Source organism: Gopherus evgoodei, chromosome 3, assembly GCF_007399415.2.
Source record: "Gopherus evgoodei ecotype Sinaloan lineage chromosome 3, rGopEvg1_v1.p, whole genome shotgun sequence".
Lineage (NCBI taxonomy): Eukaryota > Metazoa > Chordata > Testudines > Testudinidae > Gopherus > Gopherus evgoodei.
Genome location: NC_044324.1, coordinates 117,125,498 through 117,148,455, shown reverse-complemented (window position 1 = coordinate 117,148,455; position 22,958 = coordinate 117,125,498).

Here is a 22,958-nt window from a genome sequence, read left to right as displayed (position 1 = left end):
AGGTTGGGAGGCTGTCTGTAACTGAGGACAGGTCTGTCTCCCAAGATCTGTGAGAGTGAGGGATCATCTTTCAGGATAGGTTGTAGATTTTTGATGATGCGCTAGAGAGGTTTTTTAGTTGGGGTCTGAAGGTGACGGCTAGTGACGTTCTGTTATTTTCTTCGTTGGGCCTGTCTTGTAGTAGGTGGCTTCTGGGTACTCTTCTGGCTCCGTCAATCTGTTTTTTCACTTCAGCAGGTGGGTATTATAGTTTTAAGAATGCTTGATAGAAATCTTGCAGTGCTTGTCTCTGTCTGAGGGATTGGAGCAAATGTGGTTGTATTTTTGAGCTTGGCTGTAGACAATGGATCGTGTGGTGTGTCCTGGATGGAAGCAGGAGGCATGTAGGTAAGCATAGCAGTCAGTAGGTTTCTGGCATAGGGTGATATTTATGTGACCATCGCTTATTAGCACAGTGGTGTCCAGGAAATGGACCGCTTGTGTGGATTGGTCTAGGCTGAAATTAATGGTGGGATGGAAATTGTTGAAATCATGGTGGAATTCCTCACGGGCTTCTTTTCCATGGGTCCAGATGATGAAGAGGTCATCAATGTAGTGCAAATAGAGTAGGGGCGTTATGGGGATAAGAGCTAAGAAAGCATTGTTCTAAGTCATCTGAGGTGCTACAACATGTTATGATTGATTTTAAACTGGAGTTGTGAGAAGACTGCAAATGCCAGAAAAACTCCACAGAACCCTGATGTAGTGGCCTACTTCAGAAAATACATGCTGAATCTCATTATAAACAAGGAGGAAACGAATCAGGTGGCAGAAATGGGTGGGCAGGGCTGTAAAGGTTGCTTTACTTTGCTTCTTTTAAATTGAAGCAATAGGAAAAGAAAGAGCATTAGATTTGGAGAGAATTTGGATGAAGATAGCATAAGTAAATTAGAACTCCAGAAGCAGGAACAAGATAAAAAAGAACACAGGTTGATGCTATGACAGACAGTCCCCCTGTATTCACACCTGGCACACTATTGTAATCTTTTACAAAGTATGCCTTGTGAGATATCATTTGAAAACTCAATTTGCTGGTCATTATTGCCCTGGTAAAATAATGTTGCCACAGATATATGAAAAAAGTTACAAGATTCTACTGTGTGGTGTTACTAAAACATGTTCCTAGTCTGGAGTGGCCAAACCAGTTCCTCAGAGACAGAAGGCAAACTGACACCTCAGCCAGGTGTAAACAATGTCAATGGGCCATTACCTGCTAAGTGGCTATTCTTTGGCAGGAAAGGGATGTGGGGGGAAAAAAAAAAATCTACATCTTAGCAAATAGACAAGTCCATGGAGTCTACCTGTCACCATGATCCCAACTGGAAATGCTTCTCAAAAGGTGGGAAAGGACTATAAAAAGGAAGGAGAAACACACTAAGGGACCCCTCCTCCTTGCTCTCTGTCCATTAATTTACTGCACCAGAAGGAACAAAGGAAACAGCCACTAGACAGAGGAAAGGGTCCTGGTCTACAAAATTTGGCCAGTAAAACTACTGGGAACATGCGGTGAGAAAAACTTTGTTTTGAATTTAATGTAGTTAAATTAGACGCTCGTTACGTTTTATCTTTAATTTTTCTTTTAACCATTTCTGACCTTTCTGCTTCATTACTTGTATTCACTTAAAATCTCTTTGTAGTTAATAAATGGATTTTATTGTTTATCTAAATCAGTGTGTTTGAATTGAAGTTTTAGGGAAATTCCATTTTGGATAACAGGATTTGTACATATCATTTCTATTAATAAAATGACAGACTTTATATGAGCTTGTATTGTCCAGGAGATGGCTGGGAAGTACAAGACATACATTTCTGGGGAAAATCTGGTACTAGGAGTATGCTGGAAACAACCTGCAGTATAATTCAAGCTAGTAAAAGCCTGGGTATGATTGGCAGGTTGCAAGTGTACACAGATGTAGTTGGGAGTGACTTACATGCTGGATGCTGATTGTGAGCAGTCCAAGAGTAGAGACAAGAGTAAAGCAATGTAAAGTTCATCCCAGATTAGAAGGCAGGGGCAACACAGCTAGTCAATAGTCTATCCTGGGTCTGTCATATCTGTGCTAGGCCAAAATACGATTTGGTGCCCCTCAACCATTATTTGCTTTTCTTCGTCCCATCCAGCTCAGTAGCTCACTTCGGTCATCTGTTTGTGTTAACTGTTCCTCTTTCTGATAAGTATTCTGCAGAGGATGCTTTTTTTTTTTCCAAATACGTCTCCAGATCATCTGAACTGGCTATGTGGCCATGAAAAATGAACCTGTGGCCACACAGGAAGAGTTAGCCCTTAGCATAGAACCTGTCTCTTTTGTCTGTTTAGATTATAAGCTCTTCTGGGCAGGCACCATCTACTACTTTGCACAGTGCCTAGCACAATGAGACCTGTGATTGTGTATGCCAACCAGGCAGGGCATGCTCCACCTGGAGACAGGGTTGAAAAGGGTGTGACCCAGCTCAGAAGGGGGAGGAGTGCAGACCTACCTTGAAGGTTCCTGCCAAAAGAGCCTGGAGAAGCCTCCCAGAAGGAGTGTGCTGAGCTCTGTGTGCAGAACCCAAGCTGTGGTTGGCAGTTTTGGTTTCTCCCCCATATCTGGGAGCAGAAGTTGAGGGAAGGAAGCAGTGGAAGTAAGGGCTTGGCTACACTGGAGAGTTGCAGCGCTGGTGGTGGATTTACAGTGCTGCAACTTACTCACTGGCCACACTTGCAAAGCACATACAGCGCTGCATGTCCCTGGCTACAGTGCTGGCTGTACTCCTGCTCTGCCTGGGGAATAACGACTGCAGCGCTGGTGATGCAGCACTGCTCCGCCAGTGTGGCCACCAAAAGCGCTGTAATTGGCCTCTGAGATATTCGGAGGTATCCCAGAATACCTGTTCAGCCACTCTGCTCATCAGTTTGCACTCTACTGCCCTGGCCTCAGGTGACCCACCCTTTAAATGCCCCAGGAATTTTAAAAATCCCCTTCCTGTTTGCTCAGCCAGGTGTGGAGCGCAATCAGAATCTTTCCAGGTGACCATGCCTCCATGCATCAAACGAGCCTCAGCATGGAGCAATGGCGAGTTGCTGGACCTCATCAGTGTTTGGGGTGAGGAAGCTGTGCAGTCACAGCTGCACTCCAGCCGCAGGAATTATGATACCTATGGGCAGATCTCAAGGTCCATGCTGGAAAGGGGCCATGACTGGGACGTGGTGCAGTGCAGGGTTAAAGTGAAGGAGCTGCGGCGTGCCTATTGCAAAGCCCGCGAGGGAAACTGCCGCTCCGGTGCTGCCCCCACGACCTGCCGTTTTTACAAGGAGCTGGTTGCGATACTTGAGGGTGACCCCACTGCCAATCCGACGACCATGATGGACACTTCAGAGCTGTGAAAGGAGGGTGGGGGAGAGGAGGAGGAAGAGAAGAGGGAAGAAGGGGGAGGAAACCAAGAGTGAGGGTACTGGAGTGGGTGGAGACACCCCGGAGTCCCAGGAGGCATGCAGCCAGGAGCTCTTCTCAAGCCAGGAGGAAGGTAGCCAGTCGCAGCAGCTGGTACTTGGTGAAGGACAAGCAGAGGAGCGGGTTCCTGGTAAGCAGCTTTTATTTTCAGGATGGAAATGTTTCGGGAGAGGAGGGAGGGTTAAGGCTGCATGCATGCCTAGGTGTGGAATAGCCCATTGATGTGGTTTATCATGTCGCGGTAATCGGCCTCAGTAATCTCTTCAAAAGTTTCAGCCAGAGCGTGGGCAATGCGCTTGTGCAAGTTTATAGGGAGAGCCACTGTGGTCCTTGTCGCAGTCAGGCTAACGCGTCTGCGCCACTGTGCCATGAGGGGTGGGGGAACCATTGCTGCACACAGGCAAGCTGCATAGGGGCCAGGGTGGAATCTGCATTGCTGTAGAAGACCCTCCTGCTCTTCCCAGGTGACCCGCAGCAGCGAGATATCTTCCAGGATTAACTCCTGTGGAAAATGTTGGGAGACTGTTCACTGTAGGTGTTCCCTGCAGCTGTTTGCTTTCCCCAGCGCACAGTCCCCCTTACTCACCATTTCGTGGCTTCTGTGGGTTATGTGCGCTCTGTTTGGTATGGGAAAAGTATGCTGAAGTGAAGACTAAACTCCTTCACTGTGTGGGAATAATTATCTGGGTGAGATTATAAACAATGCAGCCTCTGTTAACTGTTGCCATTTTTGCCTTTCGAAAAGTGTCCTTGACTACTCAACTGCCCGTATCATCCACTGCTCAGAGGCTACAAAACCTCGGGAAGAAGCCACGAGAAAGCAAAGAAGACATGCTGAAAGCAGTTATGGATCACTCTGCCAGAGAGAGTAAAAAATTGCAGGACTGGAGGGAAAGGGAAAGCAGGCTCCGCCAGAGAAACGCAGCGGCTAAGAAGAAAAGCATAAAACAGCTGATAAGCATCCTGGTGCGCCAAGCGGACTCTATCCAGGCACTCACAGCCATGCAGGCAGAGCACTACCATGCCGCCCCCCAACCCCCATCCCAAAACTCTTTCCCTTGTGCCCCAATGTCAGCTCCAAACCCCCTTCCCCAGCATCCAGGTTCTTACCACCACCAGCTGCCCCCAACACCTGTACGTTCACCAACCAGCCCTGAGAACTACGACCCTTACCCTCTGCACTTAACTCCCATCACCATGCAGTATAGCCATCCTGAAGTGCAGCAGTCATTGCACAGTACTCCAGACAGGACATATTCAAACCTGTGACTGTACAGTTCACCACCCCTCCTCCCTGCCCTTTTAGGTTCCCAAAGCGTTGTGTGTCTGTCAATAAAGTTATTTTCTTTTTAATAAATGAATTTTTGGCTTTGAAAACAGTCTTTATTATTGCAGAAAGTCAAAGATACCATAGCCCAGGAAAGAAACAGGCACTGCAAATCATTTCAGGAAAAACAGATTCCTACTAACATTGTAACCACTGCACTTCACTCCCGTGCAAGGCACCAAACATTACTGTTGGTTTTCAGCCTCAAATTCCTCCCTCAAGGCATCCCTAATCCTTGTAGCCCCTGTGATGGGCCTCTTTAGTAGCCCTGCTCTCTGGCTGTGCAAATTCAGCCTCCAGGCATTGAACCTCGGAGGTCCATTCCTGACTGAATGTTTCACCCTTCCCTTCACAAATATTATGGAGGGTACAGCACGCGGATATAACCGCAGGGATGCTGCTTCCCCCCAAGTCTAGCTTCCCATACAGAGATCTCCAGCATTCTTTTAAATGGCCAAAAGGACACTCCACAGTCATTCGGCACCGGCTCAGCCTGTTGTTGAACCGGTCCTTGCTCCTGTCAAGCTTCCCTGTATACGGTTTAATGAGCCAAGGCATTAACGGGTAAGCGGGGTCTCCAAGGATCACAATGGGCATTTCGACGTCCCCTACTGTGATCTTCCAGTCTGGGAAAATAGTCCCGGCCTGCAGCTTCCTGAACAGGCCTCTGTTCCGAAAGATGTGTGCATCGTGCAGCTTTCCAGGCCAGCCTGTGTTAATGTCAATGAAATGCCCACGGAGATCCACAAGCGCCTGGAGAACCATAGAGAAATACCCCTTCCGATTAATGTACTCAGATGCTAGGTGGGGTGGTGCCAGAATAGGAATATGCGTCCCATCTATCACCCCTCCACAGTTAGGGAAACCCATTTGTGCAAAGCCATCCAGAATGTCCTGCACATTCCTCAGAGTCACAGTTTTTCTTAGCAGGATGTGATTAATGGCCCTGAAAACTTGCATCAACACGATTCCAACGGTCGACTTTCCCACTCCAAACTGGTTTGTGACCGATCGGTAGCTGTCTGGAGTTGCCAACTTCAAGATTGCAATAGCCAGCTGCTTCTCCACTGGCAGGGCAGCTCTCAATCTCGTGTCTTTGCGCTGCAGCGTGGGTGCGAGCTCAGCATACAGTCCCATGTGAGAGGCTTTTCTCATCCGAAAGTTCTGCAGCCACTGATTGTCATCCCAGACTTCCATGATGATGTGATCCCACCACTCAGTCCTTGTTTCCCGAGCCCAAAAGCGGCATTCCACGGTGCTGAGCATTTCCGTGAATGCCACAAGCAATTTAGTATCATACGCGTCAGGCGACTCGATATCATCGTCGGACTCCTCACTGTCACTTTGGAGTTGAAGGAATAGCTCCACTGCCAAACGTGATGTGCTGGCGACACTCATCAGCAAAGTCCTTAGCAGCTCGGGCTCCATTTCCCACAGAAATCGCGCTGCACAGAAACCGTTGGGAGACTCACAATGGCACCAAACGTGGACGGAAAAACAGTGACTGCTGGGATCTGAAGCGATGCACCACAGGGCATTGGGACAGGAAGCGGAATGACCCACACCCTTCCGTCCCCTTCCCACAACCCACGGCGCCAAAATGGGACGAGGTGCTCTGGGGGATAGCTGCCCATAATGCACCACTCCCAACAGCACTGCAAATGTGGTCACATTGCAGCGCTGGTAGCTGTCAGTGTGGCCACACTGCAGCGCTTTCCCTACACAGCTGTACAAAGACAGCTGTAACTCCCAGTGCTGTACAGCTGTAAGTGTAGCCATACCCTAAGTGACCCAGGAAATGCAGCTCAGAGAGCCCCTCACAGAGACCAAAACCTGCTGATCTTTGGAGGGCCTTGGGTCAGAGCCCAGTGGATTGGCAGGCCCAGGCTCCCCTACCATAGCCTCACAACTGAGTCGATGCTAACTGCTAGGCTCCTTGGCCCACTGTGGACTCCGTTACAGGGCCCCATTCTCAGTTGGCCCTAATGTTAATTAAACATTAATGGAATTTGTTATTACTGGATCAGATACTCCAGATTACTGGATCAGAAAATCTCAAAAAACACTATATTATGCTATTTATTCCTTTTCCCCATCAAGGTTGTGCCCTGCTCCTCAGTGTAGGCTATTTTCATGCCAAACCCCCATTTTATCAGTTGTTTTTTTTTAAAAGTCACTTTTTTTTTTTTAAGATAATACGAAACATTTTCCCTCACTTGCTCAAAAATTGCTGATCTGTGTTTTTGTTATTTAAACTTTAAATTAACAATATCATCATATTGGGGCAGAGACTAAATCATTAGAATATAAGCCCAAAGAGTTATTTCAGAAATTTTAAAACAAAATCTGAAAACAAAGGAATTGTAATGAAGATTGCTGTACAGCATTAACTGGTTGTTAGCAGGTACCCTGCCCTCTATAATAAAAAAGGATTTTAACTCTCTATACATAGATTGAAATGTGCTCTGAGGAAGCAGCTGCTTGTGGATACAATAAAGGGTAATAACTTCCTGATACACATGGGAGAAAAGGGACTAGTGGAGAAGCAGTGCTCAGTTTAAACTGACTTTAAATGGAGGATGAATCCAGCAGGATGATTTCAACTCATCCAACATACAGTCATTGTGGGAAATCTCACCAGCTTCTCTTCATCTCTAATTAGTACAGGGACTCCCAGCACGTAGGTCACAGTTAAAACTTTCAGCCTGCTTCTGCGGCTGCTTGTGAGGAGTGGCTTCCTGGTTATTTAGAATGAGTTGGTTCCTTCCCCACCCCCATATGATTCTGATGTGATGAGGTAACTTTGCACTCTTGTGTGCATAACTCAGTTTCTTCTGCAGGGAAAACATTTGAGTTGTTCAAGGGGAATTTTGTTTCCCCTTTGTTCCTGTCTTTTTAAAACTTTTTTTTGGCTAGCTGGCATTAAAGGGAAATGAAACAGAGTTCAGATCCCCATACTCCACCACTATCTCTCTTTTGCAACCCAGGGTATTGCTACACTTGCAGCTGTACAGCGCTGGGAGTTACAGCTGTCTTCGTACAGCTGTGTAGGGAAAGCGCTGCAGTATGGCCACACTGACAGCTACCAGCGCTGCAGTGTGGCCACATTTGCAGCACTGTTGGGAGTGGCTGAACAGGCATTCTGGGATACCTCCAAATACCTCTGGAGGCCAATTACAGCGCTTTTGGTGGCCACACTGGCAGAGCAGCGCTGCATCACCAGCGCTGCAATCATTATACCCCAGGCAGAGCAGGGGTACAGCCAGCGCTGCAGCCAGGGAGATGCAGCGCTGTATGTGCCTTGCAAGTGTGGACGGTGAGTAAGTTGCAGCGCTGTAAACCCACCACCAGCACTGCAACTCTCCAGTGTAGCCAAGCCCCCAGGGAGGTATTTGAATGATTGCTGCAATATAAAATTAAACTGATCGGCATGGAAAGTTAAGTTTAAAGACAATATTAGGAAGTATAGGAAAGGTAATTGTAGATACAGGAGAACTATTAAACCAAAGGAGGAGTAATAAGTGGCCAGAGCAAGCACTTTTAGCAGTACATTATCCTTAGTTTGGGGATCTTTCAAATACTGGCAGGTATGTTCAACTGAGGCCTGGTCTACACTGGTGGCGGGGAGATTGACCTAAGATATGCAACTTCAGCTAAGAGAATAGCATAGCTGAAGTCGACATATCTTAGTTCAACTTACCTCGCGTCCTCACAGCATGGGGTCAATTGCCGAGGCTCCCCCGTCGGCTTTGCTTCCGCCTCTCACCAAGCTGGAGTTCAGCAGTCGACGGGAGAGCGATCGGGGATCGATTTATCGTGTCTACACTACACTCAATAAAGCAATCCGATAGATCGATCGCTACCCGCCGATTTGGCGGGTAGTGTGGACGTAACCTGAGAATTTCAAGAATCCCTAACTTCTTTCCATAACACCTCCTAATCCAGAAAATGAACTCTGGAATCGAGAGACATTGCAGAATTCCAAGGAAAAATTAGTTGCTCTATCACTGCCCCAGAGTACAAGGGGTGATTAATTACCAGGAACAGGTTTATGAAGTCAGTAGTGAGTGAAAACATTTTACTTATAATTGAATATTTCTCATCTTTTAAATCATGAAATTCCTTCTACTGTTTTCCTATACCTCTCCTCTTTCTTTCCTGAATCTGACCTCCTTTGTAAAAGCTGTTTGAGATCTACTAATGACAAATGCTGTATAAGAGCTAGGTATTAATTATTTTAATATCAATTTTCTTTGTTCTTTTCCCATCTAAACTTCCATTTCTTTTTTTTTTTTAAATTTGTGTCCTCCTTTCTCTCCCTGTGATATCTACCAGCCCTTAAATTGTGGTTACAAACTCTGGCACTGAGCAGAATGGCACTTATCCGGTTGGGGAAGCCACAATTCTCAGTATAAATTCAGACAGTATTAGTTTCAGTGACCATCAGTAAGCAGGTGAGAGTTCAGTGCCGTAGTAATAAGCAAACCATTTCAGACAAAACAAGTATGTACACAAAGCTTCTTTCCAACACTAAATTGAGCCTGACCCAAACTTACTATTCAAAATGTGAAGGTAGTTATTTCTCATTGTTTTTCATGTATGTATGTCTGCACTTCAAGTTCTCCAAGAGGCCAGAAGCAAATGTTCCAAAATACCTAAAGACAGATTGTTCTCAAAATACTCCAGTTCAGCCAGATGTAGGAAGTACCAGAAATCTCATTAGAAAGCCTGTTCACGTAAGATTGCCAGCTCAACATTTGCAGACCAAGCAGTTTGGAAATAGTTCAGTTAAGCACACAAATCTTTGACTGGATAATGAAATTGTCATACCAAATTGTTTTGGGTTCATGCATGTCCTTGCCAGAATTATCCTCAATACTCACATATTATTGATTGAGGATCAGGCATTGATAGGGTACCTCACAGAGCACTCTAGCAACTTTATACCCAAGATATTAAATGAGGTAGAATCGCAAATCATTCCATCACAAATACATTTGAGAAGCAAGTGTAATGTAAAATCCCTGATTAATAAGTAACAAAGGAGTTTAGGAAACATTTACTGACAACTATCCCTCTGAACTGAACCACAGTATAAACCAACACAGGAGATTATATACTGTGTTTTGCACCATTATCTATGGAGATTTGAAATAAAAAGTTTGGGGTACAGTATGGAAGGCAGAGACTATTCCCCCTTGGTAACTAATTTGTTTAATTAAAAAATGGAGAAGTACAAATGCAATTGTATTCACAGACAATAACCCAGATTCTCAAAGGTTTTTAAATGCCTAATTCCATTGATTTCAATGGGAGTTAGTTGCCTAAATAGCTTTGAAGATCTGGGTCAATATGCCTGCAGCTTGTTAAGAAAGAAAAATATTATGAGTAAAGAGTGACCTTGTTGCTCGATTATGAGTCCTCATCACCACCCATCCCCTCGTATTTTCAATAAGAGTATTCTGTGACACTGCTGGAAATTCTAATAAGTGTACAGGAAAACAATGACTGCATTTCCAATCTAGGGTGGGGCAAGGACTGTATATTGATCTTTTTAATCCCAAGGCAGCATGTAAATGAAACAAGGAACCTCTACGCTCAATATTTTCTACAGTTTATAAAATCAAGCTTTGGAGATAGAGTAGAGGAATTTGCATCTGATATCCCAGAGTGACTGGCCAAAATAACAAAAGAGAATTAAAAGTTTAAAAAACAAAGAAGACCTGCATACATTTTTTTGTCTAGTTACAGACTAAAGCACAATTAGTATAGATGGGGGTGCATACATATATGCATCTGTCACTGATAGCTTTCAATCAAGAAAGTAGTAAACTTGTCCATTTGTTTTCTATCAGTCCCTCACTGTTAATTGGTTTCTTTTATCATTCAGATTCCAGACTAGAGAGTGCTAAAAGCTCCCAGTGAAGGACTTTGTTGGAAGAATTACCAAAACAGATCCTTTTTCATCAATGTTTCTTTCAAGAGCTTGTGAAATTTCCCACTTCATTCCCTGTGGAGCTGGTTGTGGGAGAAGAGGATTCTACCAATTAATCAGTTGCTTTAGAACCACAGAAACACTTGACTATGGAAACCTTAAGGTTGTAGTCTATTATTCTATTGACCTGGTGGTTCCCGCATATGAGTGTACCCATGATATCTCCATTCATGAAATTTTCACTGATTCCTAGGATTTTATTTTATTTTTAAATTGGATCATTCTCTTGTGTGTTTCTCTCTCTCCTGCATTTAAGTGTCCTCCACTCCCCAAAGCACCAACTCCATATAACATTCCCCTTTTCTGGGAAGTGTCACTCCCTTTTCAAGCCAGCAGAGACTGGCTGATCAGGCAGCAGTCTCTCACTATGCAGAGATCTAATGCATCATGTGTTACCAAGTCCAGAATAAACAAGATTTCTGTGTGAGATTCAGAGTGCTCTACTTTCACTAATTCTGCTCTGTGGGGAGAGGCACACAACATATTTTGTTTTGAGACCCACTGAATCAGTGGCCATTATTTGATTTTTAAATTCCTTGTTACATTGAGTAACAAAGTAAACCCATTTATGTGCGTGGGAGCCCCACTTGAACATTTAGGTACAGGATCTATCTGTAAATGGATTAAATCAAAACGTAGACATTTAAAATAAGTTACATTAAATATCTTTTTTAGTTCAGAATTGAAAAGAACTTTCACAAAACACTCAAGAAGGTAAAACTTATGCAGATATTAACAGTTTAGTATAAATGTTGTTTATTTAGGTCAAATATTCTGAGTGTCTGTTAGCCCTTTAATGATTTCTTGATATCTGTAGTTTTCCTTAAGGCTAAACAAATGAAGCCATCTTGTTTTCTACATCACTGGACCTAGCATACCATAGCAGATTTCCATGGCAACAGGAGCTAGTATGCCTGGTGTGAAGACAACAGTGTAGGCCTCATTTCCTAAAAGCATGTCTACTAAAGTTGAATAACCAATTAAAAAACTCTTTTCTGTCCTCCAGGGCTTCAGAGATGCAAATAGAGTTGTGAAACCTGCCTGGTCAGCTGTTATATCTAGTAACTCTTACTGAGTGTTTAAAAATAGACTTCCATTGAGTAACTTTTAGTAAACAAGGAAAAACAAGATGTTTCTAGAATTTCACTGAGTGCTGGATTAATGCACAAAAATAAAAGGGTTGTTTGAAAGAGTGGACTGAGACAATCCTTGTTGTGACTTGTGATTATTGGGTAAGCAGCTTAAACAAGGGGGCGTTCTATATGTATTGAAGGGCCTTACAGTGAAACTTCTATGATATCAACAATACCATGTTTTGTCATCATTCCTCTGTCAGCGTGTATGAGTCACACGCATTGAGTGTAAGCGAGGATTAATTATAGATCTAATAAAAAAAATTGATATGAAACTGTGGGATGACTGTAGCTTTTAGGCATCATTCATCCTTTCATAAATGCACCATTATGACATATTTCTCTTCCTATTTTAAAATACGTAAAGATAAAACATGCTTCCAAGTTGCCTTTATTAAAGCAGAACTAATCTAAATTATATCCAGGAAGTTTAGTTTTAAAAAGGTGCCAGCAATTAATTGATTATATCACCAAGAAATCATTTTGCCTAGCATAAAATCATGGTTCAAGTGGTTTAGTTCAAGCTAAAAATGGCCTGCAAGAACTTGTCACTTTATTTCAGTGTAGCCTAAAATAAATGAAGAGATGATGCAGAAAATTTAGAATTTTTTTTTGTAGGACAGTGAATATTAAGGAGTTAAATTTTGCCCTTAGTTGAATGATTTGACTTGGTGAGTGGTCACTGCCCAAGTTTGTATCAAGCCTTGTACCAAATAGAAAGAGCTACATATTTACATGGGGTATCAGATCTGTTCTGGCACAAGATTGCAGCAACTATTGTTGCATACAGGAATATGGTGGACTCTCTTCATAAATCCTCCAGAAGTCTTTGAACTACTTGACAAGGAGTACAATCATCAATGCCAGAAGATAGACTGATTTTTGTCTATCATGCCATTCGTCCCCTACTTTCCGAATAATCAGTGAACTCATATTGTTTGCCAGCCATGAGTTCATGAATAGAGATAAGTTCTTGTGACAGGTTCAGTCACAGCTACCCCCCCTTGGGACTGTCATCTGATGTGCTGAAACTACCTCTGAGTCCATTTTCTTTGCCAGCTTGGAACTTCAGAACCCTGTCTTGTTGAGCCAGACATGACAGCCTGCTGTAATACAGACCCAGGGTCTGAATCAGGCCCGCAAAGCTGCAAACTTAACTGAAAACAGCTCAGCGAGTACTCCTGTCTCCAGCACCCAGACCGCCAGCTCCCAATGGGATCCAAACCCCAGTGAGTGGGGAGAGGGGAAATCCATTCCCCCAAGTGACATGGCTGGGGCCGGGGCAAGGGAAGTGGAGCAGGCTGCTCTTAGCCCCCCACTAACACCCCAGGCCACTCTGGGCCCCCCACAGTTCCTGCACCCCAGACCTTGTGAGGGGGTGAGGCCTGGGGCCCCACACAGACCCGGAGCTGCACAGGGCACCCAGATGGTTAGGGATGGCCCTGACTAATATGCATGCTTTTTTTCCTCTACAGAGTGATGCTGAATCCAACAAGAACTTTACCAGCACATGTATAATTAATACAGAAACACAATAACTCCCTACATGGTAAGTAGCTATGCTTTAGTAGCACTTGTAGAGTAGACATCTCCTTAGGCACCTAACTCTCATTGAATGTAATGGGAGTTAGCGGCTTAGGCTCTTTTGAAAAATCCCAGTAGGAGGCTAATACCTTTACAGATCTGACCCCTAGTTCACAATCAGGGCCCATCTACACTTAAAATGCTACAACTGCACCACTGTAGCACTTCAGCACAAGCACCTCTCCAGGAGGCAGTAGCTAGGTCGACTGAAGAATTCTTACATCAACCTAGTTCTGTCTACACAGGAATTTACATTGGCTTAAATAAGCTGCAGATTTTTACACCCCTGACCAATGTAGTTAATCCGACCTAATTTTCTAGTGTCAACCAGGCCTAAGTACATTCAGAGCTGTAACCCAGCAAATAGATTAGTCATTCCCAACCTAGTAACCTAACACCTATCCTTATACATTCCAAACTTCATATTTCAAAATAATTCCATTCTCTCTACCAAATGAGTGTGATTTCCTTATTATAAAGTATAGCTAGCTAAATACATTTTAAGTGTTATCTGATAGATAAACTCAAATGTCTGCCTTGGACAGTCAACAATGAACTGTCAATACATTTCAGTCTCAGCGAAGCTAATTAGCATATGCTTTAGCAGTTTCCTATGTGAGGCTAGTCCAATTTTGTTAGAGCACATTAGTTTGTAACTACTGAGTCTTTCCATAAAAAGTTTGCTGAAAGGAACAAAAAAAGTCAGTTTGCATACTCCTGCCACCATATTTGGCAAAAGACACTTTTCCCCACCCTTAAAATAAAATGCCAACTTTAAAAGATTACATATTAAAAACTGACCAGAAACGGTACTGTAAATAATATGTTACTCTTCAAAATGATAAATTCTTACCTGGATTACTAAACTCAGTTGTCACTGATTCCCCTCAAGAAAGATAAAGCCGAGACTGGAGAAGAGCAGTGAAGACAGAGGTGTGATTGGATTTATATTGGATGAGAGATTAACCTGGACAGAACAAGAGAAAGAGGATTTCATGAAGCTGTGCAAAGTTACTGTGTGTGTAGTTAAAAACTCAGTCTCTCCTTGAATTAAACTCATCCAATCATATGATAACATTGAAATGTGATACATTCAGATAAAATAAAAAGGAAATTTTTTTTATTATATAGTCACTACTGTTTAAAGTCATCATGTGAAATACTAAGGATAGAGTTTAAAAAAAAGATAGTGTTACAACCATTAGTAGCTTCTGCAGTGTATGAAAGTCATAATAAATTAGAGTTATGTAATCACAAATTATGGGGTATATATTGAAGAATTCATGATTGGAAGGCATTTTTCCCTTTACAAACGACAGCTCTCTGATTGGTTTAGTGTACTGATGGGAATTTTGCCTCCCTCTGAAGCAAGTGTAGGTCACTGCCAACCTATCCTTTATAGATTTTAATTTTGTTCACTGGCCATAGCTTGAAATTATTTCAAAGGCTTGAAAATAACATTTTATCAACTGATTTTATCCTTTGTCAAATGGAAAACCTTGGTTTCTTATTTTGAGACAAGCTGAAATTAAACACATCTGTTTCAGTTTTATATCTTCAACTTATATATTAATATAGTGTCTTTCACTCAGTTTGATCACAAAGGTCTTTACTGACTTTGGAAACTGGCCAGAACATCCTTGCCACCAGAGATCTTCAATAATCACAAACATTCAATGCCTTGATTTTACATCTCAGCTGAAAGTGGCCTTTAGTCATGCCAGATCACCTTTCCTTTTACACCAACATTATCCTGCTCAAGAAACAGGATGGTTGGTTAATTGCTACTCTGGAGTCAGCAGGAGGACAAAACATATTGTTTCAAGAGTTGCAAAAATAGTGGCACTGAGGGGTTCTCTTCCCCCTCCTTTTTTTTGTTTTGTTTTTTAAATTCTTAGTGGAGTACTACATTTAAAAAACACAGCTGTATGTTGCCCCTTCAGATGTGCATGAGTAGTTTTCACTGGAACCAGGGGATACTTGAACTGAGGGTATGTCTACACTATGAAATTAGGTCGAATTTATAGAAGTCGGTTTTTTAGAAATCATTTTTATACAATCGATTGTGTGTGTCCCCACACAAAATGCTCTACGTGCATTAAGTCGACGAACTGCATCCACAGTACCGAGGCTAGAGTCGACTTCCAAAGCGTTGTACTGTGGGTAGCTATCCCACAGTTTCCACAGTCTCTGCTGCCCATTGGAATTCTGGGTTGAGATCCCAATGCCTGATGGGGCAAAAACAGTGTCGCGGGAGGTTCTGGGTACATGTCATCAGGCCCCCCTCTCTCTCCCTCCTTCCATGAAAGGAACGACTGACAATTGTTTTGTGCCTTTTTTCCTGGGTTGCCTAAGCAGACGTCATACCATGGCAAGCATGGAGCCTGCTCAGCTCACTGTCACCGTACGACTCCTGGGAACTGGCAGATGTGGGACTGCATTGTTACACAGCAGCTCATTGCCTTTTGGCAGCAGATGGTGCATTACAATTGGTAGCCATTGTCGTCGTATTCCTGGGTGCTCTTTTAGCCAACCTCGGTGAGATCAGTCAGGGGCGCCTGGGAAGACATAGGAGTGACTCAGCCAGGTCATTCCCATCTTCTGCCAAGCATCCAGGAGATGATTATGGCTAGCACTTGTACTGCACCCTCTGCTGCCAGCCTAAGATGTAAAAGATACATGGATCAAAACAAGAAATTGACTTGATTTGTTTTGTGAAATCAACGGCCTGCTAAACCCAGGGTTTTGAGTTCAATCCTTGAGGGGGCCATTCTGTGTGACAGTTGTTTGTGTTTCTCCTGGATGCAAAGCCACCCCTTTTGTTGAATTTTATGCTCTGTAAGCCATGTTGTCAGTCGCCCCTCCCTCCGTCAGAGCAACAGCAGACAATTGTTTCGTGCAAAACCAGACAAGGGGACGAGAAGGAAATGGTCATAGACTTCTCACAAAGTACGGGCCGGGCAATGTGCACATCATGCTGATGAGCTCTGCAAACACGCTGGCAAAACAGGAAATGAAATTCAAAAGTTTGCAGGCCTTTTCCTGTCTACCTGGCCAGTGCATCTGAGTTGAGAGCACTGTCCAAAGTGGTCACAATGAAGCTCTCTGGGATAGCTCTCTGAGGCCAATACTGTCAAATTGCATCCACAGTATCCCAAATTCGACCTGGCAAGGCCGATTTAGCGCTAATCCCCTTGGAGGTGGAGTAAAGAAATCAATTTAAAGAGCCCTTTAAGTCAAAAAACCAAACTGAGAAAGGTTGATTTGATTGTGCTATGGTAAATCCAAAGAAAGAAGAAGTGTTGGTGCTTTCCTAATGCAGAAAAATAAGAAAGCAAAAAGCCAACAGATAGAGGATTTTTAAAAACTAGTCCAATGCTTTCCCAAAAGATTCACTCCACCCAAAAAAGTTGTGTGTGTTCTTTTCTTTGATTTCAGTCCAGTTGGATTTACTTTTACCTCTTCAGTCCCACTTGGGGTTTAGGTTCAAATGATCCCAATGCAAACCTCTGTTGAAATTTTGCTTCACATGGAAGCCCATTTTCTAAAATTAAAAGTGTTGCATGATTTCAACCCAAAACCAGAAGCTAAATCCCAGCTGGCTTGAAACCAGGACCATTGCTCACTTAGGCCTAGATGCTCAAAAGTATTTTGGCACCTAACTTCCTTTGATTTAAATGAGAGTTAGGCATCTAACTAACTATCTTGTGAGGACATGACCCTTAAAACACTCATAAACCTTACACACCTTGATGTCCAAAGCCTGATCTGAGATTGATTTTTGTAATACACAAAATATATGCGGGTTTGGGGCAGTTTCATAATTTTTTGCATACATGTAATTTAATTAGCATGTCTGGTAGAAGCATCTCTCATTTAACACAGGGCATGATCCTGAAGCCCTTACACACATGAGTAGTGCCAGTATAGTCTACGGGACTATTTATGTGACATCTATTTGACATTGGAACTAAATTGAAGGTACTTGGAATCATAGGTAGAGCTGATAAACAATGGAAAACAAAATTAAGCTATTTTCAATCCATAGGTTTTAAAAAGGATGATTTTTCATGAAAAAAAATGTATGGAATTCCTCCTTTACTATTTCCTTCCCAGCCTCTTTTTTCCATTTTTCTACAGAAAACAGTAATTGAGAAGGGGAAAATGAGAATGGGGAGGAAAAACTATACACTGAAAAAAAGGAGTAAGTCTTGCCTTTTATAGTTTCATCAAAACAAAACGTACATTTCTAAAAAAGCAATTTGGGGGGTGAAATTTATAGCTTTGAAAAATAAAAGAAGAACAAATTGTTCATTCAAAAATATTCAGCCAGCTCTATTCAGAGTAGGTTTTTGAAGTATTTTTAGATGCCTAAATACCTTTAAAAATCTAGCCCATAATAAATAAAAGTACTGTATTGTGACTATTTTACTTGTCTGCAAACACATAGCCAGTTCACCACCATTTAAATTATTTACTTCTTTCACTTACTACCTTCCATAATAATAGTTACAGGACCAAAAGCACACTATAAACTAGCATGGATTAATAAAGTAGGCTTTGTATGTCATTAGCACCACAGCATAGTCCTGAATTGTTTTTGTTTGTTTTGTGCACTGTGTAGGTGATCCATATGCTCATTAATAAAATTAATACATTAAACATCTCAATTTTTGGTTAGTTCTAAAGCACTCATTATCTACTCTTATTCATTTGTTAAAGTTACATTTCATTAATCTGAAAAATGCTCTCCCGCTCCTTTTCTTCTAGTTGTCTCCTGTTTCTTTAAAATTTTCCTTCTCCACACCTGCCACCAGATAGAGAGGTTCTCTTAGCCTTTCCCTTGTGAGCCAATCAATTTCATTTTGTCTTAGCTGCTTCACTGCTGGTTCATGATTTAGCCTTTGTGCAGTTGTTGTGCACTCCAGTTTTACTAAGGCATAGCTGAATCTACTGGAATGCTGCATTTATACTTGGTTCACAGGGAATTACTGGAAATATATTTTTCCTCAAAGCCCTCAAATTGAATGGCAGTGATTTAAAATACCCAGCTTATTACTGAATGCTCCTCCTTGCATTTACAACACTACATGGAATGTACAAACTGGTCATGTGACTGGACCAGTGATAGGGGAAGAGCAGCAGTAGAGTAGCAAACCAATAGTAAAGAAAATTATAGAAAAAACTTTATTCATGGTACTGTCAGAAATCTTTGTAAAAATTATAATATTCTACTTCTTTTTTATATCTAAAAGGTTGACATCCACATGGGTTAAACTTTTAACTAACCTTTTTCTTCAGTATGAGGCTATCATTAATTCTCCCCAGGTTTAGTGTTAGTAGAATATAATCTGCTGTTCCCAGGTGTTAAATTTTCCTAGGAACCAAAAATTATAGTTTATTCTACATATTGTCACGATATGAATATTCAGTACAGGCTATGTATATGGTGTCATAACCTAGTCCCAGATTTGGACCTTAGCGTCCAAAATATGGGGGTTAGCATGAAAACCTCCAAGCTTAGTTACCAGCTTGGACCTGGTAAAGCTGCCACCACCCAAAAAATTAGAGTGTTTTGGGGCACTCTGGTCCCCCCAAACTTTCCCTGGGGACCCCAAGACCCAAATCCCTTGAGTCTCACAACAAAGGCAAATAAATCTTTTCCCTTCCCCCCTCCAGGTGTTCCTGGAGAGACACACAGAAGCAAGCTCCATGAATCTAAACGGAGGGATTCCACCCTCCTCGTTTCCAGCCTTGGAAAACTGAAGTACCGAGAGCTAATCTCTCTTCCCCCCTCACCCAGAGGGAATGCAAAGTCAGGCTAGTAAATCTAACACACACAGATTTCCCCCTGACTTCTTCCACCCACCAATTCCCTGGTGAGCACAGACTCAATTCCCTGGAGTTCACCACTAAAGAAAAACTCCAACAGGTCTTAAAAAGAAAGCTTTACGTAAAAAGAAAGAAAAATACATAAAAAATGGTCTCTCTGTATTAAGGTGACAAATACAGGGTCAATTGCTTAAAAGAAATATGAATAAACAGCCTTAATCAAAAAGAATACAATTCAAAGCACTCCAACAACTACACACATGTAACTACAAAAAAACAAAACCTATCTTTTTGTACTTACAACTGGGAAACAGAAGATTAGAAAGCAGGAAATAGAAAAATCCTTCCCATAGCCGAGAGGGACAGATACAAGACCAGAACAAAGGACTCACACACAAACTTCCCTCCACCCAGATTTGAAAAAGTCTTGTTTCCTGACTGGTCCTCTGGTCAGGTGTTTCAGGTTACTTCTTTTCAGGTGAAAGAGACATTAACCCTTAGCTATCTGTTTATGACATATGGCCATTTCTGTATCTGAAGAACAGAAGGATAAAAATTCAGAACTAAACAAGCAATTGGTTTAGTTTTACATTTATCATTTCCACTGTGTTTTAAAATTAAAAAAAAAATCATTGACCCTTAAGAACACTTCCATCATAGGATTTCTGAAAAAAAGTCCCAATGAGTTTATTTTAAAAAATAAAGTTGGCAACTGTGGTTTCCCACCCCCCACCCCCACCCCGATAATTTGAGATTTCATCCCACCAAACCAACCAAACTAGTTCATTTGTGAGTTATTGCACTGGGAGAAATCATTGATGTTTTCTGTGGCATTGAGTTCCCAATGACTTGCTAATGCACTACATCTGATACAATCAGCCTGCTCTCCTCTCATGGTAAGTCAAGCCTGAACTGTGAAATAACATCCTATAAAACTGCAGGTATCCCAGCAGAATTGCACTTCAGTGAGATTTTGCCACTAACTTTTTGCTGAATTTGAGAATATTTATATGTTTTCCCCCTCTAGAACAATTTCTGCACATTAGTTTGTTTCCCTCGAAGGTCACATTAGAAAATGGAAGTGATAATTATGCAAAACTTTTACACTGTATGGCTTGATCACTCACTTTGGTACCTATCATTACCAGGATATCTCAACAGCTGGGGAAAAAAAATAGTGCTACCAAAAGCAAGTGGTCAAAAAGGAATTTTACAAGAAACACCCAACCCCACCCTAGAATGGTATAAAAAGTGAAGGGTTTCCTGGGCATTTCAGTAAGACGCTTAACACATCCACAAAGGTACTTAAACATCTAATTTAGATGCAGTTTTTGGATCTACTGCAATCCAAAAAACTCCTGCTCAGCTGCTGCCTCCACCCTGTAGGTGCCTAGGTTTTTGCAGCTCTCTAAAATGGCAAAAGTTTCTGCTTCTGAGAATGAACATCATCCTTTGTTCTAGGTTCCCACATACCTATCTCACACCTGAGCCCCAGAGGGGGCCACAAGCCAAGGGAAGACAGGCCTATGGCCACCTAACTCATGGATGGGGCCCAATACAGGAGGCATGCTCGAGGCCACCTACTGGACTGGGGGCTTGTCCACATGTGAAACCAGGGCTGACCTTACCATGAGGCAAAATCAGACAGCCACCTCAGGTGCCAGACTGTGGCAGGGCACCACTAGGACCCAGAGTGTAGAAAATTGTGTCTGCTACTGGTACATATGTATTCTCTCTGCTCCAGATGCACAGAGATGGTGGAGTGCTGTGCTGGAGGAAGGAGGGCACAAGAGACGTAACAGCCAGGCAGAAGGAGAGGTGAGAGGGAATAATAGAAAGCAGCAGGAGCTGCAGGGAGATAGAGGAGAAGGAGCCTCTTATGTACCTCTCTAGCACCCGCTTCTTAGGGAGCTTCCTGTTTCCTGCTGCTTCCCTGAACCCACTTGAGGAGAACAGGCAGTCAACTGAAGTAGTAGGAGGCAGTTAGGCCCTTAAGACACTGATATCTTCCCTTACTCAGGCCCTGCTACCAGCCTGCTTATTTGTCCCCTTCAATTGAGTGTTGAGAGCCTCTATAGCTGGCACAGAACAGCAGTCATGAGTGAAAGAAAATGCCTCTCTGGGGCAACATTCAGAAAAAGAAAGATAGAAAACTTCCTTTGCTATGCAGGAAGGCGCTCTCCTGAGATACATAGACACAAATGTTCACTGTGAGCCTTCTGGCACCAGTGAGGATGTGAGTGGTGAGGAGATGCCTGATCTTCCAGTTAGTCAGAGTGCAGGTGACTTGGCAGCTACTGCAGCATTCATATCTCCATCTCAAATGGATGTAACCATGCACCATGTAATCCTGAAGAAAAGTGTGGATCAGAGAAGAGTGTGGTGGAAGTGCAAGAAACAGTTGCTGCTAAGTTTAGTTCCTTAAGTCTAGATGATCCAGGACTGAGGACCCACTTGAGCAGTAGCCTGAGGGACTTCCTTGTACTGCATGGGCCACAGCAAGTGAAAAACTTCATGTTCCTCAAAGACAATGAAAATAGAAGTTTCCATCCAACACATTACTGGCATGAAATCCCCAATGGTGACAAAGTGGAGAGGTCATGGCTTATGTACTCAAAAACCCAGAATGCTGCATGCTGTTTTTGTTGCAAACTCTTCCAGTCTAATGTTCCAGCCACATTGGGTTCTACAGGAACAAAGGACTGTAAAAATCTGGCAAGAAATCTGGCATGCCATGAGAAGGCAGCAAATTACCAGAGAGCATTCCATAGGTGGAAAGAACTTGAGATAAGACTAAGTTTAAAGGCCACCATAGATGATCAGCATCAAGATAAGGTTGCATCAGAGTCTCTTTACTGGCAGAATGTTCTGAAAAGGCTCATTGCCATTGCGAGAATGCCTGCTATCCAAAACCTAGCACTACATGGCACTTCAGATCAGCCGTATGTGCCAAACAATGGAAACTTCCTTAAAACTGTGGAGCTGATGGCTGAGTTTGATGCCGTACTCCAGGAGCATCTAAGAAGAGTCACCACCCAAGAAATGTACACACACACCACTACCTTGGAAAAAACAATTGAAAATGAGATCATACAGTTACTGGCAACAAAAGTCAAACATAAGATTGTGGCAGATGTAAAGTCAGCAAGATATTACTCTGTTATTCTGGACTGCACACCTGACATCAGTCATCCAGAAGAAATGACTTTAATGGTGTGTTTTGTAACAACAACAGAACAGAGTGAAAATGTCCCCGCAATGGTGACTGTCAGAGAGCATTTTCTAGAATTTACTGACATTGATGATACTACAGGAGCTGGTATGACAAATGTGCTTCTTAAATAGCTGGAAGATACTGGAATTGTGATAGCTGACATGAGAGGTCAGGGCTACGATAATGGTGCCAACATGAGAGGAAAGAACAGAAGAGTGCAGACACAGATCCGAGAGTTAAACCCTCGAGCTTTTTTTGTCCCATGCAGTTCTCATTCATCAAACTTGGTGATCAGTGATTAGCGTCAGCTTCTAGTGGAGCTGCTGAATTTAATGTAATTCAAAGCATCTATGTATTTTTCTCTGCATCAACCCATCGATGGCAAATTTTGAAGCAACATCTG